At 40.9% G+C, this 13,993-nt stretch overlaps 1 non-coding gene across 1 annotated transcript; it reads left to right on the top strand.

Moving 5' to 3' along the window:
• Positions 1-211: 211 nt before the first annotated feature.
• trnar-ucu (transfer RNA arginine (anticodon UCU)) lies at positions 212-284 on the top strand. The gene has a single exon. It is a non-coding gene; the product is annotated as a tRNA-Arg (tRNA).
• The last annotated feature ends 13,709 nt before the right edge of the window (positions 285-13,993 follow it).

Here is a 13,993-nt window from a genome sequence, read left to right on the forward strand (position 1 = left end):
GCTCTGGCCCAAATCAACTCCATTATCTCGATTCACATTATGATTTGTATTGTCAGCTTGATGGTCAGAATGGCCCTGTGTATTCCCATTGACAGGTATGACATGGATGAGCACATTATCTTGGGGTGAATCCATTGTTTTAATTCCACACAAAATATTTGCTTTGGTTAGTTCTCAATGTTGAGCTGTCCCATCTGGGGTGCCATTTTTTACCCCAGTGGCCTAATGGATAAGGCACTGGCCTTCTAAGCCAGGGATTGTGGGTTCGAGTCCCATCTGGGGTGCCATTTTTTATGTAACGGTTTTGACTTGAGGTTATTATTTATAGGGGTGCCAGGTAGGTTGTGCCTACCAGAGAAAACATTGGTTTCTCCTTTTAGTTTGGGTGGGAATGAGTCCCATCTGGTCCGTCAAGTCTACACCAATACAACGGACGTATGTAAAAGTCAGGATGGAAATAAACTTTTCATAAACCCTTAAAACATTGAAAAGAACTTCAAAAACAACTATATTCTGTTGCGTGGGTTGTATTAGCAACAACAATGATTACACACACACACATATAATAATATCACCATGAGTTCTGGTTCCTCCAGAAATGTCCTGTACCTCGGGCCTAAAAGAGTCCTGCCCGGTAAAGGAGTTCAGTGAACTCAAGTGACTTTTGTCACGCGATGTTTGTCCGTTCATTCCGTGTAGCGTAAACCCAGTGTTAAACATACAATCAATATAACAATTACTTTACCACAGAACCTTAAAGCGGATCAACTCTTAATTAAGTCCTCAACTACCACTAACTACACAAATCACAGTATACATCACATCCAAACAAATGAAATACCGTATACAAAAAGGTGGTAGTCAGTCGGTCAGTCAGACAATCCAATCCGCCAATAGATCTCCAGCGGAGAAAGGCCACGAAGAACGGAGAGGTGTAGTCCAGGGACCGAAGAGTGGATCCGATCCTGGGTAAACTCTCTTAGGCTACAAAACACACGTTTAACGGCAACAAAACAAACGGAATAGAGAAGCTTCGGAACTGAGGGTTGAACACATCCTCATGCACGTCTCCATCACAACCCCCCTTTCGTGCAGCTGATGCTGGCTATTTAATTGGGAATTAAAGGGAAAGCGCCCTATTGGAAGGAGCTGCACTGAGACGGTTCAGAAAAATTCAGGGCCGTCACAGTGTGTGTGTGTGTGTGTGTGTGTGTGTGTGTGTGTGTGTGTGTGTGTGTGTGTGTGTGTGTGTGTGTGTGGGGGGATCAGATGAGTCTGTGAGTGTTTTATTTGTTCCTTTCTAATGGAGCTTGTTGTTTTATTCAAAGTAGGACAATGGGTGTTTTTCTATCCTGTGCATTTGTGTCACATTTTCTTATGGTCTGCTATGCTGTTGTGCTGTTATGGTCTCTTGGAAATTAGTATGTGTATCCTTCTCTCTTGTAGAAGTAGTTATAGAACACAGTATTTCAATAAAGCATAGTTTGTGGCTATTGACCTCTAAGTGCAAAGTTCTTGCAGACTATAATCCTAACTAATAGACATAGATGAATATGGCAAGAGACACCATACAGAGCAGATTTAGGCTAATAACTGCTTCAGAAAGAGATAGAGAGGAGTTAAATAATATTATACTTTCTATCAAAAAAAAACCTTTCAACCCAGATTAGCAATGGTCTACCAATTTACGCTGTTGCAGTGAGCAAGCCTTTTTGTTAAGGTCTAATGAAACACTTAGATATACTGTATTTATCCCACAGGAAAGAAAAACCTCCCAGACAAATTGTTCTGTCACAAAACAAGTCGTTCTACTACATAGATAGCGATATTGAAGCTCTCACTTTGTTATCTCGGTAACACTTTAAAAAGGAGGCCAAGGATGACCATAATTTTGGCCGAAGACACAGCAACTGAACAATAAGGTCAACTCTCCAATCAAAGACACTGTCGCCACTGTGTGTACTTTGTTGGTTTTAGGACACATTTTAATCGCTTGGTTTCTGAATCCCTCATTATCTGCATTGTTATCTCTATGTTGGGGAAGCTGCTGCAGACAAAATGTGATGTTTCTTCATAATCCCTCTTAGTCAATTACCTCGTCCACTTCAGCCCATAATAAATCATTCCCATCATTTCCTTCTGAGATATTTAATTTGACCTTAAATTGTAGTCATTTGTTCTAAGACATGGCTCGATAAGTGCTTTTTTTGTAAGATTATATCGCAGAATGGCCACTTGTGATTTTAACATGCCATTTTCAGGCTAGCATACTGTTCAAACAAGTAGCATAATCTCAATTTGGCCTCCATCGATTTGAATTAATACCTCTTTAGTGACACCACACGTTCTGCTGTAACTTTAATGGTGACACTAAAGTCCCCTTACCTTTATGACTTCAACTTTGAAATACTGCTATTGCAACAGATCCATCCCTGTTGAAGAGATTTCAGCTGTACCCTAATTTCTACCACAATATGTCCCACAACAGTCGTTTTCCCTGCGTGCCAGAAGTGAGTTGTGAGTCATATCACTGTTGTTGTGATTACGTTCCATTAGAACCAATTAGTGAGGTATGTAAAAATACATCATTCTGTCTCGCCAGCATTCCACTGCAAGGTGATACATGACCGTGCCAATGTATTAATGGGTCACAAACCCAGAAAAGCTGTAAAACTGTAAAAACTCTGGAGGCGTATTTGCACTCCATGAAGCTGTCAGCTTGGAACTGTCCTGGAATTAGCCCTCGCTAGCCTCCAGAAAAAAAGCACAGGCACTAGCACAAACCATGTCCTGCGTGTGAATTTACAGATTGACTGAATGTGTTTCTCTCACTGTCCGGGAAAAATCCAGTCCTTTTCAAATCCCACCCCAGGGGAGTATATTTCTGGGTTCTGTGACACTGTAAAGTCCATGGAGAATAAGAGCACCTCCTCCCAGCTGCCCACTGCTCTGAGGCTAGGAAACACTGTCACCACCAATAAATCTGCGATAATTGAGAATTTCAACAAGCATTTTTCTACGGCTGGCCTTGCTTTCCACCTGGCTACCCCTACCCCGGTCAACAGCCCTGCGCCGCCCACAGCAACTTGCCCAAGCCTCCCCCATTTCTCCTTCACCCAAATCCAGATAGCTGATGTTCTGAAAGAGCTGCAAAATCTGGACCCCTACAAATTAGCCGGGCTAGACAATCTGGACCCTCTATTTCTAAAATTATCCACCAAAATTGTTGCAACCCCTATTACTAGCCTGTTCAGCCTCTCTTTAGAATCGTCTGAGATCCCCAAAGATTGGAAAGCTGCCATGGTCATCCTCCTCTTCAAAGGGGGAGACACTCTAGACCCAAACTGATACAAACCTATATCCATCCTGCCCTGCCTTTCTAGGGTCTTTGAAAGCCAAGTTAACAAACAGATCACTGACCATTTCGAATCCCACCGTACCTTCTCCGCTGTGCAATCTGGTTTCCGAGCTGGTCATGGGTGCACCTCAGCCATGCTCAAGGTCCTAAACGATATCATAACCACCATCAATAAGAGACAACACTGTGCATCTGTATTCATCGACCTAGCCTAGGCTTTCGACTTGGTCAATCACCACATTCTTGACAGGCTCAACAGCCTTGGTTTCTCAATTGATTGCCTCGTTTGGTTCATCAACTACTTCTCAGACAGAGTTCAGTGTGTCAAATTGGAGGGCCTATTGTCCGGACCTCTGGGAGTCCCTATGGGGGTGACAAAGGGTTCAATCCTCGGGCCGACTCTTTTCTCTGTTATACATCAATGATGTCGCTCTTGCTGCTGGTGATTCTCTGATCTACCTCTACGCAGACGACACCATTCTGTATACTTCTGGCCCGTCTTTGGAAACTGTTGTCATGATGTTGCCCTCTTTGGGTATAGCAAGCCCCAACCCCCTCTCCCTGCCTCCCCCTTGCCTCCTTCAACTAGGCTGCTGTGGTCAGAGAGAGGTTGTAATTCCTGAGAAGACCCTGCCACATGGCCACATAGTATAAGAGGCAGAGTAAATTTTCATAGAGCACAAAGGATTTTCCTCCACCTCACAAAACTTGAGGTACAAACAAATGTCATGTTCCGGAGAAAGTATAAAAGATCGGTGAAGAATCCAGCTACGAACTGGTCCGTTTGTTACAACTTGGGGAAGCTCATGGGAGACGGTGTGGCCATATTACCATAATGCTGTTTATATAATAGCCTCAGTTATGAGGTTTACATCTAATTGTTGTATAAGATAAATGAGTGAGTATGATACTGTTTGTAAAATTGTGTAATATGATGTTGGACTATTTAATAAAGGAAAATACAATTCCCTTTTGATTTGAACTAAATCAGAGGACTGCCCCTGACCCCAGTTAGGGTCAGGCATCCTGGGACAGCCCCTTCTCTGCAATTCCGAATAAATCCCAACTTTGGGAAATTATCACCAGACACCAGACCATGTTTTTCTCCATTAGGAGAGGACGAAGGTTGTAGACCATTGCTGAATATTTTAACAATACCACGTGGTTAAACTCTTAGACTATCGATACCGACAGAGTAAGAACAAGTCTTTGACATTAATTACTAGTCTGCAGCTAGGAATTCAGTATCATTGAACGCGAAGAACAACAACCGCCGAAACATCCATCCTATAACGAAAAAAATGAATGTCACTCTGAACTACTCACTATAACCACGACAAAGAGAGAGAGGGAGAGAGACGGACAATTCTACAAAAGAAATAACTTTTCACCAGCGATCAAGATGACACACTGAGCGTAAGTATATATATTGATATATATAAATATATATAAGCCGCGATGCCGGTTTAGCCCACTAGGGCACATTCTCCTATCATTTCTTGTAACCACATTTACCTTGTTTGTTTGTTTATGCATTTCTGTGAATTACTTAGTTAGTAATAAATAAATGATTTAAGACAATTGATGTATGGATGACTCATAGTGAAGACTGGGTTCATGCAGATAACCAACAATTTACGACGTTTGGAATGAGACTAACGTGAGGTAAAATAAATAATTCATTAATTTGAAGACTAATTGATCAGATAAAATATCTGAACAGTTATTTTAGGATAGCCTTGTAATCTGAATATTTTTTCTTGGTGCCCCGACTTCCTAGTTAATTACAGGTACATGATTAATCAGTTGATCACGTAATACTAATTACAGAGGATCTTTGATAAAACTATGTCTTCAATTTAATGATAGTAAAGACACGACACTGTGTTAACTAACCTCCGGACAAGCTTCAATGCCATACAACTCTCCTTCCGTGACCTCCAACTGCTCTTAAATGCAAGTAAAACTAAATGCATGCTCTTCAACTGATCTATCTATGCCCACACCATACCCTCGTAAAACTGACTGTCCTACGGATCCTCGACTTCGGCGATGTCATTTACAAAATAGCCTCCAACACTCTACTCAGCAAATTGGATGAAGTCTATCCCAGTGCCATCCATTTTGTCACTAAAGCCCCATATACCACCCACCACTGCGACCTGTATGCTCTCGTTCGCAGGCCCTCGCTTCATTCATTGCCAAACCCACTGGCTCCAGGTCATCTATAAGTCTTTGCTAGGTAAAGCCCTGCCTTATCGCAGTTCACTGGTCATCATAGCAGCACCCACCCGAAGCACGCGCTCCAGCAGGTATATTTCACTGGTCACCCCCAAAGCCAATTCCTCCTTCAGCCGCCTTTCCTTACAGTTCTCTGCTGCCAATGACTGGAACGAACTGTAGAAATCACTGAAGCTGGAGACTCATATCTCCCTCACTAGCTTTAAGCACCAGCTGTCAGAGCAGCTCACAGATCACTGCACCTGTACATTCAGTGGGTGCAAAAAAGTATTTAGTCAGCCAACAATTGTGCAAGTTCTCCCACTTAAAAAGATGAGAGAGGCCTGTAATTTATTTTCCACCATAATTTGCAAATAAATTCATAAACAATCCTACAATGTGATTTTCTGGATTTGTTTCTTCTCATTTTGTCTGTCATAGTTCAAGTGTACCTATGATGAAAATTACAGGCCTCTCTCATCTTTTTAAGTGGGAGAACTTGCACAATTGGTGGCTGACGAAATACTTTTTTGCCCCACTATAGCCCATCTGTAAACAGCCCATTCAACTACCTCATCCCCATACTGTTATTTATTTTATTTATTTTGCTCCTTTGCATCCCAGTATCTCTACTTGCACACTCATCTTTTGCACATTTATCACTCCAGTGTTTAATTGCTATATTGTAACTTTTTTGCCACTATGGCCTATTCATTGCCTTACCTCCCTTATCCTACCTCATTTGCACACAATGTATATAGACTTTTTCTATTGTATTATTGACTGTATGTTTGTTATTCCATGTGTAACTTTGTGTTGTTGTTTGTGTTACACTGCTTTGCTTTATCTTGGCCAGGTCGCAGATGTAAATGAGAACTTGTTCTCAAATAGCCTACCTGGTTAAATAAAGGTGAAATAAAATAAATAAAAAATATATTTGATGCCCTTCAACCTCTCTTTCCTACCGAATTCCTCCCCTCGAACTCACACACACGTAATAACAAATAACAGTGAGAATGGGTTGCATTTCTATAGGTTAGCTCTTCTCACTATGTGTCAAAAGCACTTTATTCTGGGGGATACACTGGTTTTCACTGTGGGGTAACTTCCCACATCCATCATCCATCTCTAGCACCCAACTGAGTGATACTCTGCAGCCATTTTGTGTCACAATGCTCACCTCTGCCTTCTGCTATGACAGTGGAGAGGAGAGTAAGAGACATTTTTTCTGGCTCTACATTGCACCCATCAAAACCCAGGTGTTGCTGTCACCTGTCCCCCAGGGAGTAGGGCTAGTGGAGCGGATAGAGGGAGGGGAGGGCAAAGGAATCAGGCCTAACTTACCTTGGGGATTTCATTAGGAATCTCTGAGGGGGGCTACATGTGGAGCCCTGTCTTGACTCATCAACCCTGGTCTGGCGTTCCCTGAAACAAATGGAACAAACACCTGTTCTGTCCCAACCTCAGTTCAGTTCAGCCTAGTTGTTAATACTCATGGAAGTATTTATGTGCATGCACTTACATGTATGTAGCTGTCTGTCAGCCCGTCTGTGCTTCCTTTGCAAAACGATAAAGTTAAAATAGCCAGCATAGACTTTTTGACTCAAGCACTCAGCCAGCAACAGAGAATGTTACACAACTTTGTAAGACCTTTCAGGAGATGATCCCATTCATCAACGGAATGGCTACAAAGCACATCCACATATCGAACTCAGTCCAAATCACAGTCTCTTGTGTTGCCATGGCGCTAAGAGGCTTTGCACGGTGATGTTAGGGAATTCTGAATGTGGCTGGCAGTTTGGCCAGGCCACAATATTCCCAACAGAGGAACAGCTTTATTGTGTTGACAAGATCATGCATAAGATGCCAAATGCCTTTTCTTTGAGAAAAGAATCAAATGAACTCGGAGGGGAAAATAATTCAAGACATGAAAGAGTACAACCACTCTGATCTCTGTGTCCCTGGACTCCTCTGGCGTTTCTCACACTCTCTCCCTTTTGTCTTTGCCTGGCAAAAGCTGCAGATAGAGGATCTTTTCCCATCCCTATATATCATCATGAGACGTGAAGGATGGGAGCTGAGCAGAGCTGGTGAGAAGCATCTGTTTTTCGCCCCAACCCTGTTGACCAGAGAGTTAACTTATCTGAAGCCGCTGCACCATTGGGTTATCAACATCATCATCATCAACAATGCATCCTCGTCAGCAGTATCATCGTAATGATGGCATTAGTGTATACAAGGTGTATTTGTATTCTTAATACAGTAGAATCTACACTATTTATGCGTTCTTGCAGAGCATGTATTAGATAGATGATACACAGCTCAAAGTAAATCAGACACACTCTAGATCACACAGCAGAGATCACAGGCGTAAGCCACTTAAAAGGACACATTTTTATCCGTGACAATTAAATATCAGATGGCTTTATCTTTTTCAAGCCAATTACCTTTGGTTTGAACCCAGCGGCCATGGCTGTGTAGTGTGCCGAACACTGATAATACCTAGATGAAAATCTGCTGGGACTGCTACTACCTTCCCAGCTCGAAACCCAGCCAGCCTTTCACGCTTAATGTCATTTAGCAGAACTATTTATCATTTATCAGAACTAGGATCTGTATCCGGAGGACTTCAGAATGCAAATCAAATACACTGTATGTGCATATCATGACCATATACTGGATTTGATAGTGTAAGTATACCCTACTAGATGACGAGACCAGATTATACATCTGCAGTGTCAAAACAAGACTAATAGCAAGTTACTTGGTGAGTGTTTTTTGATGCTTGAATATTGGCGAAACTGACCAAACTACGTCAGTGTGTATATTGTCACAACAGTTTAGTCCCACTCCTTCAGACTTCCTGCCACTCCCTTACAGCTAGAGGCGAGCCTGTTCACCCAACTCGTGGCACTCTCTGAACAGAGGGTTGAGGCCCTGGGCCCTCAACATAGCAGCAAGCACCCTATGACTGGTAGTGGCCCTAGGAAACCAGCCAAATCACTGGTAAGTGTCACTCTTCTGTGACAAGCTACCTCTCTCCACATCAAAAAGTGTCCTGGTCAAGCATTTTTCTGAAAAAAATCTTAATGGCTCACACAAACACCTTGTAGCAGTCAATAACCCCAGAGCTAGCAAAACAAACTGGTCCTTGAGCTGGGTGACTTGTTTTGAGGCACGGACATCCACAATGTTGTTATTTTCAAGAACATGGTGTCACATTAAATGTAAGGGAAGGGACAGTTGGTGATATGTGCATTCCTAATCTTCTCTCATTGATTGAGACAGGTGGGTGTCCACCCTAAAGTGATGCATATCATTGCTGGATTACTTCATGGAGCAAAACAAATATTTAATTTATTCATGGAGCATTTTATAAATTCATACGAACCCCCTGCAACTAGACATAGAAGTTTAGAAGATATGTGTTGTCTTTCCAGTTGGGAATTGAGGAAGTAAAGGTTGGTCAAAAATTCTCTGTGCTATACTTTACACTACCTACACTCTTAGAAAAAAAGGTTATATCTAGAACCTCAAAGGGTTCTTCGGCTGTCCCCATAGGAGAACCCTTTGAAGAACCATTTTTGGTTCCATGAAGAACCCTTTCCACAGAAAGTCCTACCTGGAACCAAAAAGGCTTCTCCTATGTGGACAGCCGAAGTACCCCTTTGGAACCCTTTTTCTAAGAGGGTTCTGTGTAATGGCTGTATGGAAGCATTCACCTATCACTGTCATTTCAGTGTAGCTATCTCTGACTGAGATCTGCTCATTTCTCCTCCTGGTAATTTCCATGCAAAGGACCCATGAGCACCAACATGTGAAGTTCATAGGAGTATATCAAATTTGGTGTCAAATGAAAGATAAGAGTCTATATTTAAGGGAAATTAAAGTATAGATACGTTTTTTTTTTTTAAATCCATCCAAAATATTAGAAATAAGCTAAAGCTTTTGATTTCAAAGATGGAAAAGTTTTTTTTGTTTTTTTTTTCTTCTCGAAAAAATATCTTAAAGGGTATTAGAAATACATCAAAACAGAATAATGTAGAAGAAAAACCCATGCCAATATTAATATTTAAATTTAGTTTTGCAGAAATGATTTTCCTTCTGTAAGTTTAAGAAATATTACCTAGTGTTTTGTCATTCTGTTACCAAAAACTCACATTTCTTAAATATATTTTCACATTTCTATCTGATGAGGGAGGATTATGAAAGTACACAGAAGTAACAAGTAAAGGTAGACCTACCAATTAATTTGTGTTTTAACTGATTACAATTTTGTTATATAATTATTAAGTGATAACCAAATCTGTAACAGAGTGACCGAAAAATGAGTAATAGAATGATCACAATTGAATTGGCCACAATGGGAAATCATAATAGTCACAAATCACATTTGCAGTAGAGCACAGTACAGTAGAGCACAGTACAGTAGAGCACAGTACAGTAGAGCACAGTACAGTAGAGCACACTAAAGTAGAGTACAGTAAAGTAGAGTACAGTAAAGTAAAAAAAAAAGTAGAGTATCGTTCAGTACAGATTATTTATTTTTTCAGTAAATTGAAGTTGAGTTTGGTTATGGATATATTTGATCAAGATGATTTTACAGATGATTTTACATATGCTTAAATCAAGGAGTTTGACTATAAAACGACATATTTCTATATTTTCAGGGGGAATTGGCCATGTATAGACCCATAAACTGAATTAGTGTAATAACTTAACAAATATTTAATGTCAATAGGTTTGTTTAGTCTCTCTTGCACAACCTGGTTTATGTGAGTTTTGTTAAATAGTCACAAGGGTAGACCTGGTTTATCAGAGTATTGGGACATAGACACAGGAATAAACCTGGTTGGTATGGGTATTTGGGCTGAGATATGCAGGTGCAAATCTGGTTTATGTTAGTACTGGGACTCAGGTGCAGGGGGTAGACCTAGTTAACAGTTTAGGAGTATTCAGGCTTCAGCACATTTAGACCTGGCTTAGTTGACTAATTGTGTTCAAGCACAGGCGCAGACTTTGTGGGTATGTCAATTGGAGCTAAAGTTTTCACTTGGTCATTATGGGGTATAGTGTTTAGATTGATGAGGAACATGTTTTTATTTCATCCATTTTAAAATAAGGCTATAAGGTAACCAAATAAGGAAAAAGGCAAGGGGTCTGAATACTTTCCTAATGCACTGTAGGTTACTGTTGGTGACTTGGGGAATACAGGCCTAAAGAAAGTGGGTAACAGGGCTGAGATTGGCAAGTAACAGGGATGAGGTATATTGCCAAAGTGAGTAATAAATAGGGCATTTAGAGCTAGGATATGGGTGTATCTGTACATGATTGTATCAATATTAGGGTATTGGCATATGGGTGTTAGGGTTAGGGCATAGGGTGACAGGGCCGGGGTGTGTGAGTAATTGGGTTTAGATGTGTGGGTAAGTATCTATACAATGCTGTGGTATACAGTGCTGTGGTATACAGTGCTGTGGTATACAGTGCTGTAAAAAAAAGTATTTGCCCCCTTTCTGATTTTCTCTATTTTTGATATTGAATGATCTTCAACCAAAACCTAATATTAGATCATGGGAACCAGAGTTTACAACTAACAAAAAAAATGATACGTATTTTATTTATTTAATTAACAAAGTTATGCAGCATCCAATTCTCCTGTGTGAAAAAGTAATTGCCCCTTACAGTCAATAACTGGTTGTGCCACCTTTAGCTGAAATGATTGCAATCAAATGCTTCTTGTAGTTGTTGATCAGTCTCTCACATCGCTGTGGAGGAATTTTGGCCCCCTTTTGCATGCAGAACGGGTTTAACACAGCAACATTTATAGGTTTTCAAGCATGAACTTCTCGGTTCAAATCTTGCCACAAGATCTCAACTGGGATTAGGTCTGGATTTTCAACCTAATATTAGGTTTTGATTAAAGATCGTGACCAAGAATAAAACATACTTTTATGTACATACTTTAAAAACGTATTTTTAAGCAATGTGGATAGTGGCATGCGCACTAGCGACTAGCGTCAAAACAGCTTCCCAGTCAAAACAGTTTGCGCATATATAATGGTAACATTTTGTGAGGTTTTTCTTCGTTTTGGAATTTGGCAGCGGTTTTTGTGGATATGTTGGTTACACAACATTATTTTCTTGAGGCAAGTCGAAGTTCTGATTGATTTATCTTAATTCCAACTTTTTTTACCCCCCTTTTCTCCCCAATTTCGTATCCAATTGTTAGTAGTTACTGTCTTGTCTCATCGCTACAACTCCCGCACGGGCTTGGAGGAGACGAAGGTCATCCTCAGAAACACAACCCAACCAAGCCGCACTGCTTCTTAACACAATGCGCATCCAACCCGGAAACCAGCCGCACCAATGTGTCGGAGGAAACACTGTACACCAAGTAACCTGGTCAGCGTGCACTGCTCCTGGCCTGCCACAGGAGTTGCTAGTGCGCTATGAGGATATCCCTACCGGCCAAACCCTCCCTAACCCGGACGACGCTTGGCCAATTGTGCGTTGCCCCATGGACCTCCTGGTTGCGGCCGGCTGCCACAGAGCCTGGGCTCGAATCCAGAGTCTCCAGAGTCTCTTTTTCTTGTTTTTCAAGAGCAGGTCTTTAGGGAATATTCACCAAAATGAGTTCTACTAGGAGCAAACTGAACCTATGTATGCAGGCGCCTTTAGGACTGTGTGCACACATTGCCTTATGCTCAGAGCCGCGAATTATGATATAATACTTCTGACCTGATCCTATTTATTTAACAGATGATTGTTTTTGTTTAATTTGATATATCTTTATTTTTTTTACTCATTTGAAAGATTCCCCGTCCGCGGGCTTATGTTGAAAACGTACATGGCTCGAATGCAATGCAATTTTGTCTGCTATTTCTGGAGAAGTGCAAATATGAACTGTAAATTGGTTCCATGACATTTCTCTTTATATTGGATCTTTGTCCAGCTCCTGTGAAATGTTTGGATGTGCGTAAAACCCTCCATAGCCTAAGTTGCCTTGTCTGTATTATACGCCCACAGGGAGCAATTATGGTGCCTGTAACCATATTTAGACATGTTGTTTCATTTTTATTCGAATTTGATTAGAATTATACACTCTCTTCTTAGGCCTCATCAATAGCTGAGTGAATGTAATCTTGCTTATTGACTATGTTTATCATGTTCATGTCCAGACTGCAATTTACAGTAGGCCTAGGCCCTATATCAGTGTGAATGCTGTCAGATTAGATTTTGATCCATCAATGCATGTTAAAGGGAGTTCTTCCCCTCGTCTAGCATCTATGTTTAACAATGTACAGTATTTCCATATTGAAGCAATGCATGGGGAAGGCTAACGAACTAACATTAGAATTGGAGTTGAAGACAACACAATACAGAGAAGACAGTAAATACACAACTGTATTTATCCATGGAGCACGTTCTGATTGGCCACTGAGGTGTCAAGCCTTGACATACCCACAACCACCGCCAGCTACTGAGCCCCTAATTCCGGTTGTGAAAGCAAAAATATTTCAGACACACCCCAAACCTAATAGCAAGATCGCCAGTGCTAATATTTACCATTGCGTTAGATTTGATCAAACAGAGTCCCCCCATGTTATCACAGCTGAAACCCGATTCTTTCTGCAAACATGGTTGAATCTTAATTCAGATTAGATATTTAACCATTTTGGGAAAACGTGGTCACATAAAAACTGAGGGAGATTCTACAGTCATTCTGTTACCAAACTTTGCATCTGCACTGTTTGTCAAGTTATTGTGTTTTAGTACAATTTTCAGAGGCAATTGTTAAAGGTTTACTTCTGCATATAGGTGTACGGTTTGTTAAACTTTGCAATCAATGGTTTTAGCTTGTTTTACATTTTAAAGTGAGTCTCAGCATCACTCTAATCGTGGAATTGCCCTCCTTCTCCTACCCAACGCTGCGTTTGTAACCAAGTGGCAATTTACCACAATATACAACTGGGAAAAATCTACTTGAATGACCCTCCAACTGGCAATTACCAGTGGGAAACTCATCCACCATCCCGAGCATGCTGACCTCTGATATCACCTACAAAGGAAATAACCTCGATAAACAGCATTTTCAGCAAATGCAACAAAACATTTATAAAAAGCAATTCATTAGGTTTTTTAACACTATTTTGTTTACAAGTGAATAGCTGTACTTTCAGTTCATGGTTTACACAGCTTGTTAGCCATTAGCATTTCTCAACGAGTTCAAAGCACATGAATGCATCCAACTGGCATTTATGACTTCCCAACAGTTGAATTCCCACCTGGTTACGAATGCAGCATAACACACTGGAAAGGCCCTGGAGTCTGCGATTTGACTAAGTGTAGAAAATGTGAAACCCAAAGCAGTTTCAATTATGGATAGGGAACATTTTGAAATTACAGCAACAA

Source organism: Oncorhynchus keta, chromosome 5 (assembly GCF_023373465.1).
Source record: "Oncorhynchus keta strain PuntledgeMale-10-30-2019 chromosome 5, Oket_V2, whole genome shotgun sequence".
Lineage (NCBI taxonomy): Eukaryota > Metazoa > Chordata > Actinopteri > Salmoniformes > Salmonidae > Oncorhynchus > Oncorhynchus keta.